This window comes from Micromys minutus (genome assembly GCF_963924665.1).
Source record: "Micromys minutus genome assembly, chromosome: 11".
NCBI classification, from domain to species: domain Eukaryota; kingdom Metazoa; phylum Chordata; class Mammalia; order Rodentia; family Muridae; genus Micromys; species Micromys minutus.
Window position 1 is genome coordinate 57614181 of NC_137980.1, and position 14129 is coordinate 57628309.

The window sequence follows — 14129 nt, forward strand, 5'->3', positions numbered from 1 at the left end:
AAAGAATAGTGATGTGCAAGTGTAAAGGATTGGAAACCCCAAGCCAGCTGAGATCCATTCTTGGCTATAGGAGGCCCCACTCAAGGGCTTCCAGATGAGCCCCTTCGGGCTCCATGCAGGACCTGGGGAGCAGAGCCACAGTGAAAATTCAGAGTGTTCTTTCCTGAGTTACATATTGTACAACATATTGTGCCTGGGTTTTGGGAAGGGGTATTTGTTGAGTTAAATGTAACAACTAAAAATAAACACAGAGAGAAGCTTACAAATAGATACATTTTCTCCAACTGCATTTTCCCCAAAGCCGGAATTGCTGTAGGTACCACAAGTAATTAAGAGGCCATCAGAGGCAGCCTGATGGTGCCTGAGTCTTTGGAGAGCTAGGGGATCGTTCCCCCACCTCAGCTTCTATCTTGCCATAGGATGGGGCTATTTTTACTTTTTCCCAGGATCCAAATGAGATTTGGATTTGCATGGAGAAGGGGCCAGGGCAGCCTGGGATCTTCCCAGGTACCCACTTCCTACAGCTTAAAAAGCTTTTGTGTTCACAACCCAAATGGTGGCATGCTTACAAAACAAGTGTTCAATAAAACCTCTGACCACGAGCTAGAGAGATGGCTCAGTGGTTAAGAGCACTGACTGCTCTTCCAGAGGTCCTGAGTTCAATTCCCAGCAACCACATGGTGGCTCACAACCATCTGTAAAGGAATCTGTGCCCTCTTCTCCTGTGTCTGAAGACAGCTTCAGTGTACTCATATAAATAAAATAAACAAATTAAAAAAAAAAAACTCTGACCACTTTCAGCAAATCCCAAAGGTCACCAAAAGCAAGGAGAATCTGAGAAACTTCAACAGATGATAGGAACCCCAGGAGGTATGAGAGGAGCCCAAACAGATGGGGACCTCAGATGAAGGCTACCACAGGCGTAGAACATGGCACGATGACACCTAATTGCTTGTCATGCCGGCTGGAGACTAGAACACTGAGGGCTTGGCAGGGCGTAGAGTTCACAGTCCCTACAGAGTCCCGGCACCTCCACGGCAGACCTAAAATGCTTCTAAACTAGAACCCCATTGTAAAAAGTCCAAACATGATCATGTAAAAACTCTGTGGTTGCCTCACTGGGGGAAGCAGCCACGCCCTATTGTGGCAGCCCCCAGATGCATCTGTGTGCAGGTAGAGGCACCATGGGCTCCAAGCACACAGCATCTCCCTGCCATTGGGGAACATAGAGAACCTATTAGTGACAATAAACCATGCCTTGTCGCCAAGCCAGACAACCATTGGTGTCTGAGTGGATGCCTTCTCCAAGAAAACACACACAGATACACACACACACAGACACACACACACACACACACACAGAGATACACACACACAGACACACACACACAGATACACACACACAGAGACACACACACACAGATACACACACACACAGACACACACACACACACACACACACACACACACACACAAACACACACACACACCCCATGATAGCATTCTCCTATGCCGGAATAGTATTCCATTGTGTGTATAGACCACTTTTTTTCTCCCTCCTTCACCTGTTTATGGACACCCAAGTGTTTGGGGTATTTTGTTGTTGTTGTTGTTGTTGTTGTTTGTTTGTTTGTTTTATATGTCATGACTAGTCCAAGAATAACCATGAGTGTGTGGTATCTCTGTGGAATTGTCTAGAGTCCTTTCAGAATATGGCCAGGAGTGGTAAAGCTAGAGTCTCTGAGCCCCTGGGCAACCCTAGCAGGTCACCAGCTGTCTGCTAAGGAACTAATCTCATCCTCACGTGCAAGCCTGGTGACATTCCCAAACCACATAGTGGTAACTGGGGTAACGCATGTGTGCTCATGCAAGTTCCATATACCTACAAGAGCCCCACCCCCACGTTGATCTCCAACCTATAACACGCTTCGTTTTGTCTGAAGCCAGGAAGGATGGGATGCTAACTGGCAAGTCTATTAAACATTTCTTTCTTTTTTTTTTTTTTTTTTTTTTTTTTTGCCAAAGCCCTGCACACATCACGACCCAATTCTCCAACGGCCCCTGCACAAAAGACCAAAAGTGGGTCGCCACGGAGACGAAGGGGTGAGCGGGATGATCCACAAGCAACCACTTAAAAATGCCTTAGTGGCAGCTTCTGAGGATTAACCAAGCAGATGAACACAGATTCACAGACCTAGGCCAGCTACAGCAATTTAGTACTAACCTGTGGCCTGTGAGGGTGAGCCTGTGGCTGGGGACAAAAGCTGACACCCACCCCCTCACTGCTGGGAATGTGTGGGATGTCGATTCCTACAAGGAGACCTTTCCATTCACCTGGGGACAGGGGGTGTGGATGGACTGAGGTCGTTTTGTTTTCATAAACTGAAAATTTCATCATCAGAATCTATGGAGGTTCTGTTGTAGGATCAGAAAGCTGTTTTCCAGTTCTTAAAGAACACATACCTGTCATTTTGAAGGGCTTCTGAATAAGCCATGTTGTCCGTGAGCACAGCAATTTTAGTGCTTCCTGCTCAGTACCTAGTGCCCACTGTGCACCACGACTGTCCACCACCCACTGTCCACCATGACTATTCACCATCCACAAAGATTGTCACCATCCACCATGACTGCCCACTGCCCACCATGACTGCCCACTGCCCACTGTCCATCATGACTGTCCACTGTCAACTATCTACCATGACTGCCCACTGCCCACCATGACTGCCCACTGCCCACTGTCCATCATGACTGTCCACTGTCAACTATCTACCATGACTGCCCACTGTCCACCATGACTGCCCACTGCCCACTGTCCACCATGACTGCCCACTGTCCACCATGACTGCCCACTGCCCACTGTCCACCATGACTGCCCACTGCCAACTGTCCATCATGACTGTCCACTGTCAACTATCTACCATGACTGTCCACTGTCCACCATGACTGCCCACTGTCCACCATGACTGCCCACTGCCAACTGTCCATCATGACTGTCCACTGTCAACTGTCCATCATGACTGCCCACTGTCAACTGTCCACCATGACTGTCCACTGTCAACTGTCCACCATGAATGTCCACTGTCAACTGTTCACCATGACTGTCCACTGTCCACCATGACTGCCCACTGTCCACCATGACTGCTTACTGTCCATCATGACTGTCCACTGTCAACTGTCCATCATGACTGCCCACTGTCAACTGTCCACCATGACTGTCCACTGTCAACTGTCCACCATGACTGTCCACTGTCAATTGTTCACCATGACTGTCCACTGCCAACTGTCCGCCATGACTGCCCACTGTCAACTGTCCACCATGACTGTCCACTGTCAACTGTCCACTATGACTGTCCACTGTCAACTGTCCACCATGACTGTCCACTGTCAACTGTTCACCATGACTGTCCACTGCCAACTGTCCACCATGACTGCCCACTGCCAACTTTCCATCATGACTGTCCACTGTCAACTATCTACCATGACTGCCCACTGTCCACCATGACTGTCCACTGTCCACCATGACTGCCCACTGTCCACTGTCCACAATGACTGCCCGTTGTCCACCACAGACTGTCAACTGCCCATTCTCTGTTACACTGAGTCACAGTTCACTGTCCACCCCGTCATCCACCATCCCATCCTCCGCCCATTGACCACTGACTAGCTGCCTAGTGCCAAAGGTCTACACCTCTGCCAGGTTCCCACTGCCCACCACTCATTATCCACCACCCATCTCATGTCACCCCTGTAAGGACTGTCATTTCTCAAGGGACAACTGTAACGACCAGCAGTCTGTCCAGACTGGCCTGGCTATCCTGAGGCTCGAAGCCCAGCTCCAAATCTTGCCATCCCAGAGTATGATTACCTAAGAAAAGGTGTGAGGCATAGATCTATAGGGTATGTGGGGGGGTGCGTAAATCCATAGGGTAAGGGTGTGAAGCATGGGTCTATAGGGTACAGGTGTGAGACAGATCCATAAGGTATGTGTGTGGGGCACAAATCCACAGGGTAGGGGTGTGGGGCATGGGTCTATATAGTACAGGTGTGAGGCATGGACCCACAGTGTATGTGGGGGAGGTATAGAGCCATAGGGTATGGTTGTGTGGCATCTGACTATAGGGTGCACAGGGCAATACGGTGACCAGCTTAGGGGCCATGGGTAGAAGACATGGTGTTATCTTTCCTCTGAGTCAGAGTCCCCCAAGCCCAGGCATATGTGGCGTCTGCAGAGGGCAGGGTGCTACCTCAGAGCTCTGTGCATGTCAGATGCTCTTCTCGTTACTTCACAAAATGCTTGACAGAGCAGTTTGAGAAAGGAGAGCACTGTCTTGGCTTTCACTGTTCTAACCTGCGCTCCCCCGTGGACAGTGACGGCCTGGCAGCAGGGACGTGAGGCACAGACCACTCTGCACCCACCTTCCGAAGCAGAGAGGGGGGCATGCTGGTGCTCAGTTCTCTGCCTCCTTTATACTTAGTCTGGGACCCCAGCCCAGGGAACGGTACTGGCTAAGTCCAGGGTGACCCCCCACAGACAGACCCAGAGATTTGTTTCTGTGAGGAGTCTAAATCCCATGGACTTGACAATCCAGCTTCACCAGAATCCTGGGCCTCCTCACTTTCCTTCAGGCCATGCGCTTAATGTCTGCCCATTTTACAGGGAAAAACTGAATCATGGAACTTGGTCAAGGTGACTGGGATGGCTCAGCTGTCTATGATAGACTAAGGGTCCTCCCTGTATTCTGAGAATCCCACTGTGGTATGTGTGTGTGTGCATGTGTGCATGTATGTGTGTGTGCATGCATGTGTGTGTGCATGTGTGTGTGTCTGTGTGTGTGTCTGTGTGCATGAGAGAGAGACAGACAGACAGAAAGGAAGACCTTTAAACAAATCCCATCTCTAAAAATACCAGGCTCTTCTTTCCTCTTAAAAACGATTTTGAAAACTCCAACTAGCTTACTTTTGTTTCATATGACTGTAATTCTGACTTGGCCAGGCCTCTGCACGACGGCTGCCAGGCAACCTTGGTCTCCTCACTGGACTGTGAAGGACCAGAGGCTGTTGATTGAATGACCACATCCTCACTGAAGTCCAGCATTACCTGGCTCAGAGGCTGGCAGGTGATATATAAACACAGCCTTCCGTGGTAGAGTGGAATTGGGAGCCAGAGATTAATTCTGCCCCCAGGAGATGCAGGCAGGATTGAGCTGTGAGTGTTCAGTGGGCCGTATACGGTCTCAAAGAGGACTCTCCTGTCGTGGTGAAAAGAGGCACATGGCCAGCAGCTACAGGGCAGAATGAGGTCCAGGATATGGACAGGACAACCCCCTTCCTAAGCACATGGCTTCTTGTCTCGGGCCAGGGGCTGAGGTATGACTGAGCTCTTCCCCTGAAAGCAAGACACTCTTGTCCCCAGGCTTCCCCCAGAGTATCCTGCACAGAGCACGTGGGCATGTTGGGACAGTAGAAGAGAAAACCGTGGTGTCTGACTCACGTGACTTATGCTCGGAGCAGACGGTGGGAAAGCTGTAAAATCCATCCCCGTGTGGCACTGTGCAAACCCCAAGTGCTCCTCACTGTGGCCCACTGCCCACCGCCCACTACTCACCAGTCACAGACCAGCACTGCACGTCCACCATCTATAACCCACTGCCCCCTGTCCATAGTGAGTCATCTCTCCTTCATCTCCCGTTCCCCACCACTGCCTAGTGAGCGTGTGCTACCCCGTCATCTGCCCAGTCAGTCTCCCATTGTTACCATCCGCAACCCACTACCAAGGCTTCCTATCCACCATCCGCAACCCACTACCAAGGTTTTTTTTTTTTTTTTTAATAAAACCTTTTTAGCTTATCTATCCTCTCAGAAGCCCACACATCACACCAGAACATCAAGTCAGCACAGATCTACTCCTTTGGCTTTTTGCCAGAACCGACATTGGCCTTTGCAGTCCCCTGACCTTCTTCAGTCTGTCCTTGCGTTCCTTTCGCTGATTGCGGAGGTCTTCTTCTCATGGAGGCCATGTCTTGCTAGTCTGTGTGAGGCTCCTTCTTCTCTGCCTAATCTGAAGAATCATAGGTCATAGGTCATGCCAAAGCCAGTTGTCCTGCCACCACCGAAGTGGGTTCTGAATCCAAACACAAAGATGACGTCTGGCGTGGTTTTGTACTCTTTGGCCAGCTTCTCCCGAATTTCTGTCTTCGGTACTGTTGCCTTCTCAGGATGCAGGGAGTCAGTGACTGTCTGTTTCCCCTGAAGCAGACGGTTCATCATGAACTTCCTGGTCGGGATGGTTACCGTGTATTCATGATGGCTGCGGTGCACGTGCTGTAGAGGAGGGAAACAGCCACTTCCAGACTTCTATCCACTGTCACTGTCACCACCTGCTGTATTCTCTGTGACCCACTGTCCACTGTCTACACGCACAGATCACTAACTCCGCCCACCCCGTCCTGACTACACTTCCCATCCTCTGTCTGCCACTTTCTCCTCACTCCATTTTGGTGCTGGCTCTGGAGAGGCACTCGTGGTTGGCCTAGCAGTGGCCCACGGTGGTTGACAGAGGGATCATAAATGGACATGGCTGTGCAGACACACGGATGTATTCAGGAATACATGGCAGATGAAGACTGCCCAGAACAAATTCCTTTGTATTGTGAGTTCTGACAGACAGACAGACAGACAGACAGAAGTGAGCAGGGGCTTTTTTCATTTCCATGTGAACCATGATGATTTTCCGTTGGGTGGTGGTGACCATATGCCATCCAGATGTTCTCAAGTTGAAGTCCTCTGGGAAGAGAAACTGCAGGTTCAGATGTATGGAACCCCCAGGGCTAGACTCCATGGGCTCCACACCATACACCCCGCAGTTTCTTACACTGTGAGTTTTGACCCCAGATCAGGTCACATAACTGAATGTGAGACCCACAAAACCGGTTTTATGAGGGTGAAGACTTCCTCAGTGGGCAGAACAAAGGTTAATCCAAAGTCTGAGGTGGAATGAACCCAGGGCGTGTCCCACGGCGCTCACCTAGGTTGCATGGTTGGACTGTGACCCTGGTTTTGGGACTTAAGCCCACGAGCGAATGCTGCCTGAAGCACTGTGGCTCAGACCGCCGTGTTATGAACTGAGTGTCTGTGCTGAGCATAGAGCTTTCTGTTCTCATAGAAACAAAATGGTTTAATTACGGAAAACAAACACCTTCAATATTTTCCCGCCCCCACTCCTCAGCATGAAGGTATCAAGTCTATCTTTGGATTGTTCTGTGTTAAAATGTTTGATTTTTTTAAAATTGACATTTAAGTTGTTGACTTGAGTTTCTTTAAAAAAGATGTTAAATGAATTTGGCTTGGGGTAAGTATAAAATTGCTAATAATTTCTGAGATGGCCCAAGACATAGTTTGCACAGTGTTTTCCGCATTGACAATTATTAAATCAAAATATCAATCAACTCTGGAAAGCGTGGAAGACACTCTGCCATCCTGACATATCAAATATTCAGCCAAGATTTAATTCTTGTGTAAAAATAAACAAGTAAACCCACAGCATTAGTGTGTGAGTTTGGCCTCATCCTTAATAGATATTAGCATTCTATGTATAACAAAGAATTGTTTGCAAATTAATCTCTTTGATTTGCTGACAGTAAGTTTTTGATTGGTGCACCTGCTTCATGTGCATACATTCCCAAGGTCATATAAAAAGCCCTCAGCTGGAAAGGGGTCATGAGTGAGGAGAAACGTTGGTGTGGGTCTCCCAGTGCAGGCCCAGACTGGCTGATCCCTTAACCAAGAAGACAGCCTGCCCCAAGGATTGGTAACGGTGACTGGCTCATCTATAACTTTTCTTCTCACGAGCAGAAACCATGAAACCCACCAGCACCCTTGCTTATAGTAGGCTAGCTTAGCCTGCCTTCCAGTGTCCCAGTTAATATGGTTCCAGCTGCCTCTACAATCCCTGCAGAGCACCCTCCTGATTGGCCAGGCCCTGGCCCCTCTCCTCTACCACCGGACAGAGGCATTTACACCAAACACACACTCCACAATCTTACTGTAGAGGGCCCACTTGCCCTCTCACCCAGGCAGCCACCATGACACCTCTGTTCTTAGACACAGCCAAACAGGGAGGCCTACAGACTCCCTCTCGCCTAGCAGGATGCTCTCCCTTCTATAGCCAGGAATCAGAGCTTGAGCCCACACCCCATGGGGCTGTGCGTACACACTGCACGAGCCGGGTGTTCATCACTTTGACTCAGAGCAACACACAACATCAGCCCCCATCTTACAGACGGGAAAGCGAAGCCCAGGGGCCCATCCAGGACCCTAGGTCTCAGGTTCTCAGAAGGAAGATCTGTGTTCCGGCCACCCTTGAAAATGCTCCCTGTGGCTTGTGTCCCTGCATCACAGCATCATGGAAAACAATTTACAGTCATTTGGCAGAGACTTCAGCCGCTGAGCAATTTTAAAGCAAACAGCAGACCGTGGAGCACCCAGGCTCTCTGCACAGGGCTGCTGCTTTGGCTTTGGACGAAATGTCAAGTGTGGCCTTGCCCTAGAGACATCTCTAAAAATAGCTGGGGAGGGAATTTTGCCTCAGTCAGACCACAGGCAGCTATCAGGGCATGTTCCCCTCTAGTCAGAATGTGGGCTCCTCAGGTTTATAGGTGCTATTTCCTGGTCAGCACAGCTTGGCTCCTGGCTACTATTTCCCAGCCACAGCGTGGGCTCCCTTTTGGCTCACCCTGACTCCGTGTAAGCAGGTGGGGTAGGCCTCCTTATCCAGGGCATGAGCTCCGTCCAGGGAGGCCTATTTAGAATAATCTATTTGATTTTTGATTGTTTAACATAGTGCCCAAATGCTCAACACACAGCTGCTGGGGTTGCAGACAGCAAAGACCCCCGGTGTGGCTGGCACTGAATCTGAACTCACAAGACCTGCCCCCAGAGAAAGCCCCTCCCCCGGTCTCCAGCAGCTCCTGGAAGGGAATCAGATTTCCAAACTCAGACCTTCTAGATGAGTTCTGCTTGATTTTAAACTGCAGGCGAACCGGTTCTTTCCTGCCTGGCTTCTCTGTCACCCTGTTTGTGAGGCCCACAGGCATGTGATACTATAGCGTCTCCTGGGAAAAGAGACTGGTGAGCCATTTGCATGCTATGGGGCATTAGCTGACCAGGGTGAGTTCTTGGCTACAGTCAGAGCCTTGGATATGTCTTTGGTGACCCTGAGCTTGTGCCTCTGAGAACATGGCTGTAAGGGACAGCTGGTGCCACAGGTGAGAGTTCAGCAGATAGAAATGAGCCAAGGTTAATGTATGCATCTTCTCACGGCCCAGCACGGTGAGGTCTGAGGTCGATTTCTACCCCTGGATTTGGCAACTGACTAAAACCCTTTGGGCTACAAAGTGGAGACTCAGGGGACACCAGCCTGATGCTAAGAAGGGTATTCACTGAGAACTCAGCGTGCTCAGGACAGAAAGGACATGGTCACAGTCAGCATGGTCTATGTTCTTAGAACACTTCCTGAGCGCCAAACGGATTCTCATCCCTAGGAGAGTCCTTCCATTTTACAGGGAGGGGAACTGAGGCATGGAAACCTAAACCCAGGAAGACCACAGAGTTGTTGACTCCTGGGCCTGGTTCAGAACCTCATTTTCCTCCTTTGGGGTAGGTCATGGGGCAGATCCCACTCTGTTGCTGGGAAACAGAGCCACCATCTCTAGATGGCTCCTCAGCACCTCCCAGCCACACAGCCCTACAGTGTGTCCACAGACTCTTCTTGCCAGAGGCAAGCTCCAGTCACATGCCCATCCTGAAAGCACACCCAAGGCCTGGCTCAGCTGTCCCAAGGCTGTGGTGGGAGAGAACAGGTCTGGGTACCCTGGCTCATGTTCGTGGTAGCATGAGTTATGGCTTGTCTCTGTGGGGCCAGGCAAGGCTCTGCTGTTCGTTCACCTGGATCTGTAGCTGTGCCTTTAAAGGCATAGACCTGCAAGGGCCTGAGAGAAAGGCTCCTACGGGATGCCAGGGGCCCCTAGGACCTAAGCCCAGATTCCTCCTGGAGCTGTGCCTGCCCCTCCTCAGCAGAAGATTAGAGGCAGGTAGATAGATTCTCATCTGTGAACTCAGTAAAAACACAGAAGGGGCCGCGGTGCCTTTTCTGACACCCGGTGTCACATTCATTAAAGTTTAATTTGATCTTTTCTAATATCGCATTAAGACAATTCCATCTCGGTGGTTATGGTTAGCATAAATCTGCCCCACACACAGCGGCTCCGTTTATATTAGCTTTTACTTAACTGGGTAAAAGGTAATTTGTTTTTTATTAATTGATTCATTTTCCCTCTCCACTGGGGTAGCCACGGGCCTCACTCTGCACACACGGAATGTCCCTCCCATGACAGCAGCTGCCCACTCTGAGATGACTATAAAGTGCAGGCAGCTTGGTAGAAGTCTCTTCTAGTTTCAGGGGACGTTGGCCAATTGATTAGTCAGACTGTCATCTGAGGTAGGCAGGACCCTTTCACATTCTGCTTTATGCTGTGAGAAATTGCACACAGCCATGCACAGGGCAGACACCACCTCCACGCTGCCTTCGTCACCTCCATTCCCCCGGATATCAGTGGCCAGGCTTGGTCTGCCCACTCTTCCTCCCAAATGACAAATATGGGGCTGTGCCTTGGTTTCTCTGCGGTAACTCATCTCTTCTTGCCCTGTCTCAAGCCATGGCCTGTGTCTCCATAAGAACTTGGATTGATGAGTGCTGGGGCCTCTTAGGTGAACCCAGAACCCACTACACGCACAGAGCAAACCTCCCTCCCAGCAGTCTTGGGTTTGCAAGCACCCACCCACAGAGCAGGGGGCTCGCACCAAGAGGCTCTTCCCTTCACTCTCCTGCACTGCAGAGAAGATACCACCCTCCCCCATCCTGGCTTCTTTCGCATAGACCGCACGGGAGCCATTCCTCCTCCCAGTAGCTTGCAGGTTAGACCCTGCAGCTCCCAGCAAACTGTATTTGATGGGTACCTGGGCGGGCAGGTTTCAGATGTAGGAGATGGGCAATGGAAAATGGCCTCACGCATCTTGACACGAGTTCCCCTTTGCTATAAGCATCTGGTATGGCAGGGTCCTGAGAGAAGGCCTTGTCACCTCACATTGTAGAATCCCTTTCCCTAACAGAAAGGCCCTGTTATTCTATATGGAATAGCTCCATCTGTGTCCCTGTGCGGGGTACATGTGTGTTCATGTGTGTCTTGAATCAGGATCTCTCCCTGAACCTGGGGTTCACTGGTTGCCTAGACTGACTGCCCATTCAGCCCCAGGGAACCTCCTGGCTCCGTCCACCACACTGAGATTACAGGCACGTGTGCAGCTTTTTACATGGGTACGTGAATTTCTTCATGCTTGCCTAGCAAGTACTTCACTGACTAGACTATCACCCCAGAACAAAATCTCTATGATCGGAAAACACTGAATGACAATGTCTGTTCTGGGTACTTTGTTACCGTGACAAAATGTCTGACTGGGCTTGGAGAGATGACTCGGCAGTCAAGAGCATGGTTATTCTTCCAGAGGATCCGAGTTAGGTTCCCAGTATTCACAGCCACTCACAAGCATCTCGAACTCCAGTCCTATGGGATCTCATGCCATCTTCTGGCCTCCATGGGCATTGCATGTATACTGTGCACAGACAAGAAAGACACCTATACATATAAGAGTAATTATTATTATTATGACTATAATATTTTTCAGTATATCTATTGGAAGTGGCTGAAGGGAGAAAACGTTTATTTTGGCTCACGGTTTTGGGGGGATTTGGTCCTTCTGTCTGAATTAGATATGATTTTGGCTCACAGTTCCAGGGGATTCGGTCTTTCTGTCTGAGGTAGACATGGCTTTGGCTCACGGTTTCAGGGCATTCGGTCTTTCTGTCTGAGGTAGACATGGTGCGTAGACAGCTCTGTCTGTAACTGTGTGGCAGGAAGCAGTAGTTCCTCCACCTCAGAGGGTCAGGAAGCTCCCAGAGGAGCTGATTCGACTTCTGCCAGCTAACCCCACGTGTCTCAAAGCTTCCACGACTTCCACTCCAAACAGCACCCACATGGTGGGGGTAGACCAAAGCGCTAGGAAATATGAAGCTGTGAGGGGGAGTCTGGACAGGAACTGTGCAAACAGCTCCTGACAGGACTGTGGCATGGGGAGCCCAGACGCTCCGCTTGCAGTGTTCCCTTGAAAAAGCAAGATGTCTAGAAAATTCAATTTCATCATTAGTTTAGAGACCAAGAGGCTACTTTGGCTTGAACTTGGAGACGAGCTTTTTGTAACGCTGGCGTCACCACACGCTCAGCACCTCATCTTCTCCTACAGCGGAGACATACATGTCCCAATATGTAAATACTGAGGCTGGTGTGAGCGTCACAACGGCACTGAGTGCTCCTCCCCCTCCGGCACTGCGTGGCCCCGGTGACCCTGGCATTCCCGGCCCCCGCCCCCAGCATTGCGTGGTTCCCTCCATGACGTGGCCCCAGCATTGCGTGTGCATGTGAATTCCACAGGATGGTAACTGGGCAAATGGTTCTCTGTGGTTTTCATAATGACAATTTTTCTATGTATGCCACGCCTTAAACTCCTTTCAAAGCTTTTTCATCCCCATTATTCTGTTTAATCCAGCTAATTGAACTCGAATTGGAACAAAGAAAAACACTGATAAATTAATTAAATCTCTGCCTTTTATGGAGGGCAGAGGGACAGGAAGCTTGTGGCAGCTGTTGGCGAGTGCCTATTGCAGTGTGACACGGAACAGTGAGACGGCCTCGCCCACCCGTCTGATGATTCCCATGGAAAGGGAAGAAGAAAGACTAAAGTTTGCTTCGTGCTTTCATATGCTATTCCTGAGGCTAGAGCTTTGCTTCTTGTTTTCTTCCTCTTTCTCTGGCCCCCGTTTCTACACAACCCCAGAATAATTTCCTGGGTAGTTTGTGGTGGGTTCTCTACTTGAGCATGTGCTGTAACAATTCTTGGCCTGTGAGATTCAAAGGCAGAAGTCAGAGTGTCTCCATGCTGGCCTTGCCTGCACATGTGTTCTGTGCTTTCGGGGACTCAGTAGCAGGCCTGTGTCACCCACAGGATGACACCATCCCTGCCTTGACCAGGAGTGATAACCAACTGTGTCTTCAGGTCTGGCCAGATGTCCCCAGTCAGGAAGGACAAGAGATGGGTCTCCCGTTGAGAAGAGCTGAGATTAGCCTGCAATGTGGGACCCTTTGCGTGTGTATGTGTGGTGTGGGCAGGGCTGGACTTACTTATGCAGCTCTACAGAGAGGGCAGGTGGGTCTGGTGTTGAGACCCAGCGGCAGCCTAAGTCATCTTATCCGCAGTGTTGGAAACCCCGTCAGTTTGCTGGCCCTGTTCTGCGGGGCAGCTGAAGCCCAGCTCTGCCTTCACAAGACTATTGCAGAAAAACCCTTAATCTGAGGAAGCGATACCTCAGGGGTGGGTGTGAGAAGTACACCCAGAAGTGTCTTCACCAATCACCCTGAAGTTGGCTGTTCCCCACCTCTCCTCCCACAGTGGGATCTTCCTGGGTCTCTCCCTAGTGTACGAGTCGGGCAGAGACCACCTTAGTTATGTCCCTTGACCCAGGCACACTACTGGCCAGAGGCTTATTCCAGGTTAGTCTAAGGCCAGAGGTTCTCTTTTTAACTTTGAGTGGGTACCAAGGAGGGAGGAGGAGCCCTCTGGTGATCTGTGTCAAACCAAGGACACATCTGTCCCCTGAGCTCCATAGCAGGTTCAGTGCATCGGGAACAGGGCCATGCTGGCTGGGCATCTCACCACAGGCTGCCAGTGAGTGTCTACCTTCAGACAGAGGCTAAGAAGACCAAAGTTAGGTCAGACCATGTTTGCCCATGCAGATAAACACGTGCTTACACACCTGCGTGAACCTAAACCCAGTTCTCAATTCCACTGTGTGGCTAAGAGAGGGGATGGAGGGACAAGGTAACAGCTGCAGGAGCACAGGAAGCCTCAGCCAATCAAGCTGAGTCCTGAATCAGGAGAGAGGCAGGTGAGCGGGGGGGGGGGGGGGGGGGGGGGGGGGGGGTGGTGGTTAGGAACAGCAGGGTGCAAGACCCCACCCTTTA

General features: G+C 50.4%; 1 protein-coding gene and 1 pseudogene across 2 annotated transcripts in view; one reads left to right on the plus strand and one right to left on the minus strand.

The window, feature by feature from the left end:
• Positions 1-14129, plus strand: part of CDH4 (cadherin 4) — a gene marked incomplete at both ends in the record, with an annotated part of 453286 nt that overhangs the window by 189782 nt on the left and 249375 nt on the right. The window lies entirely within an intron of this gene.
• LOC308426961 (small ribosomal subunit protein eS24-like) lies at positions 5901-6288 on the minus strand (annotated as a pseudogene). Its single transcript has one exon. The product of its transcript is annotated as a small ribosomal subunit protein eS24-like (transcript).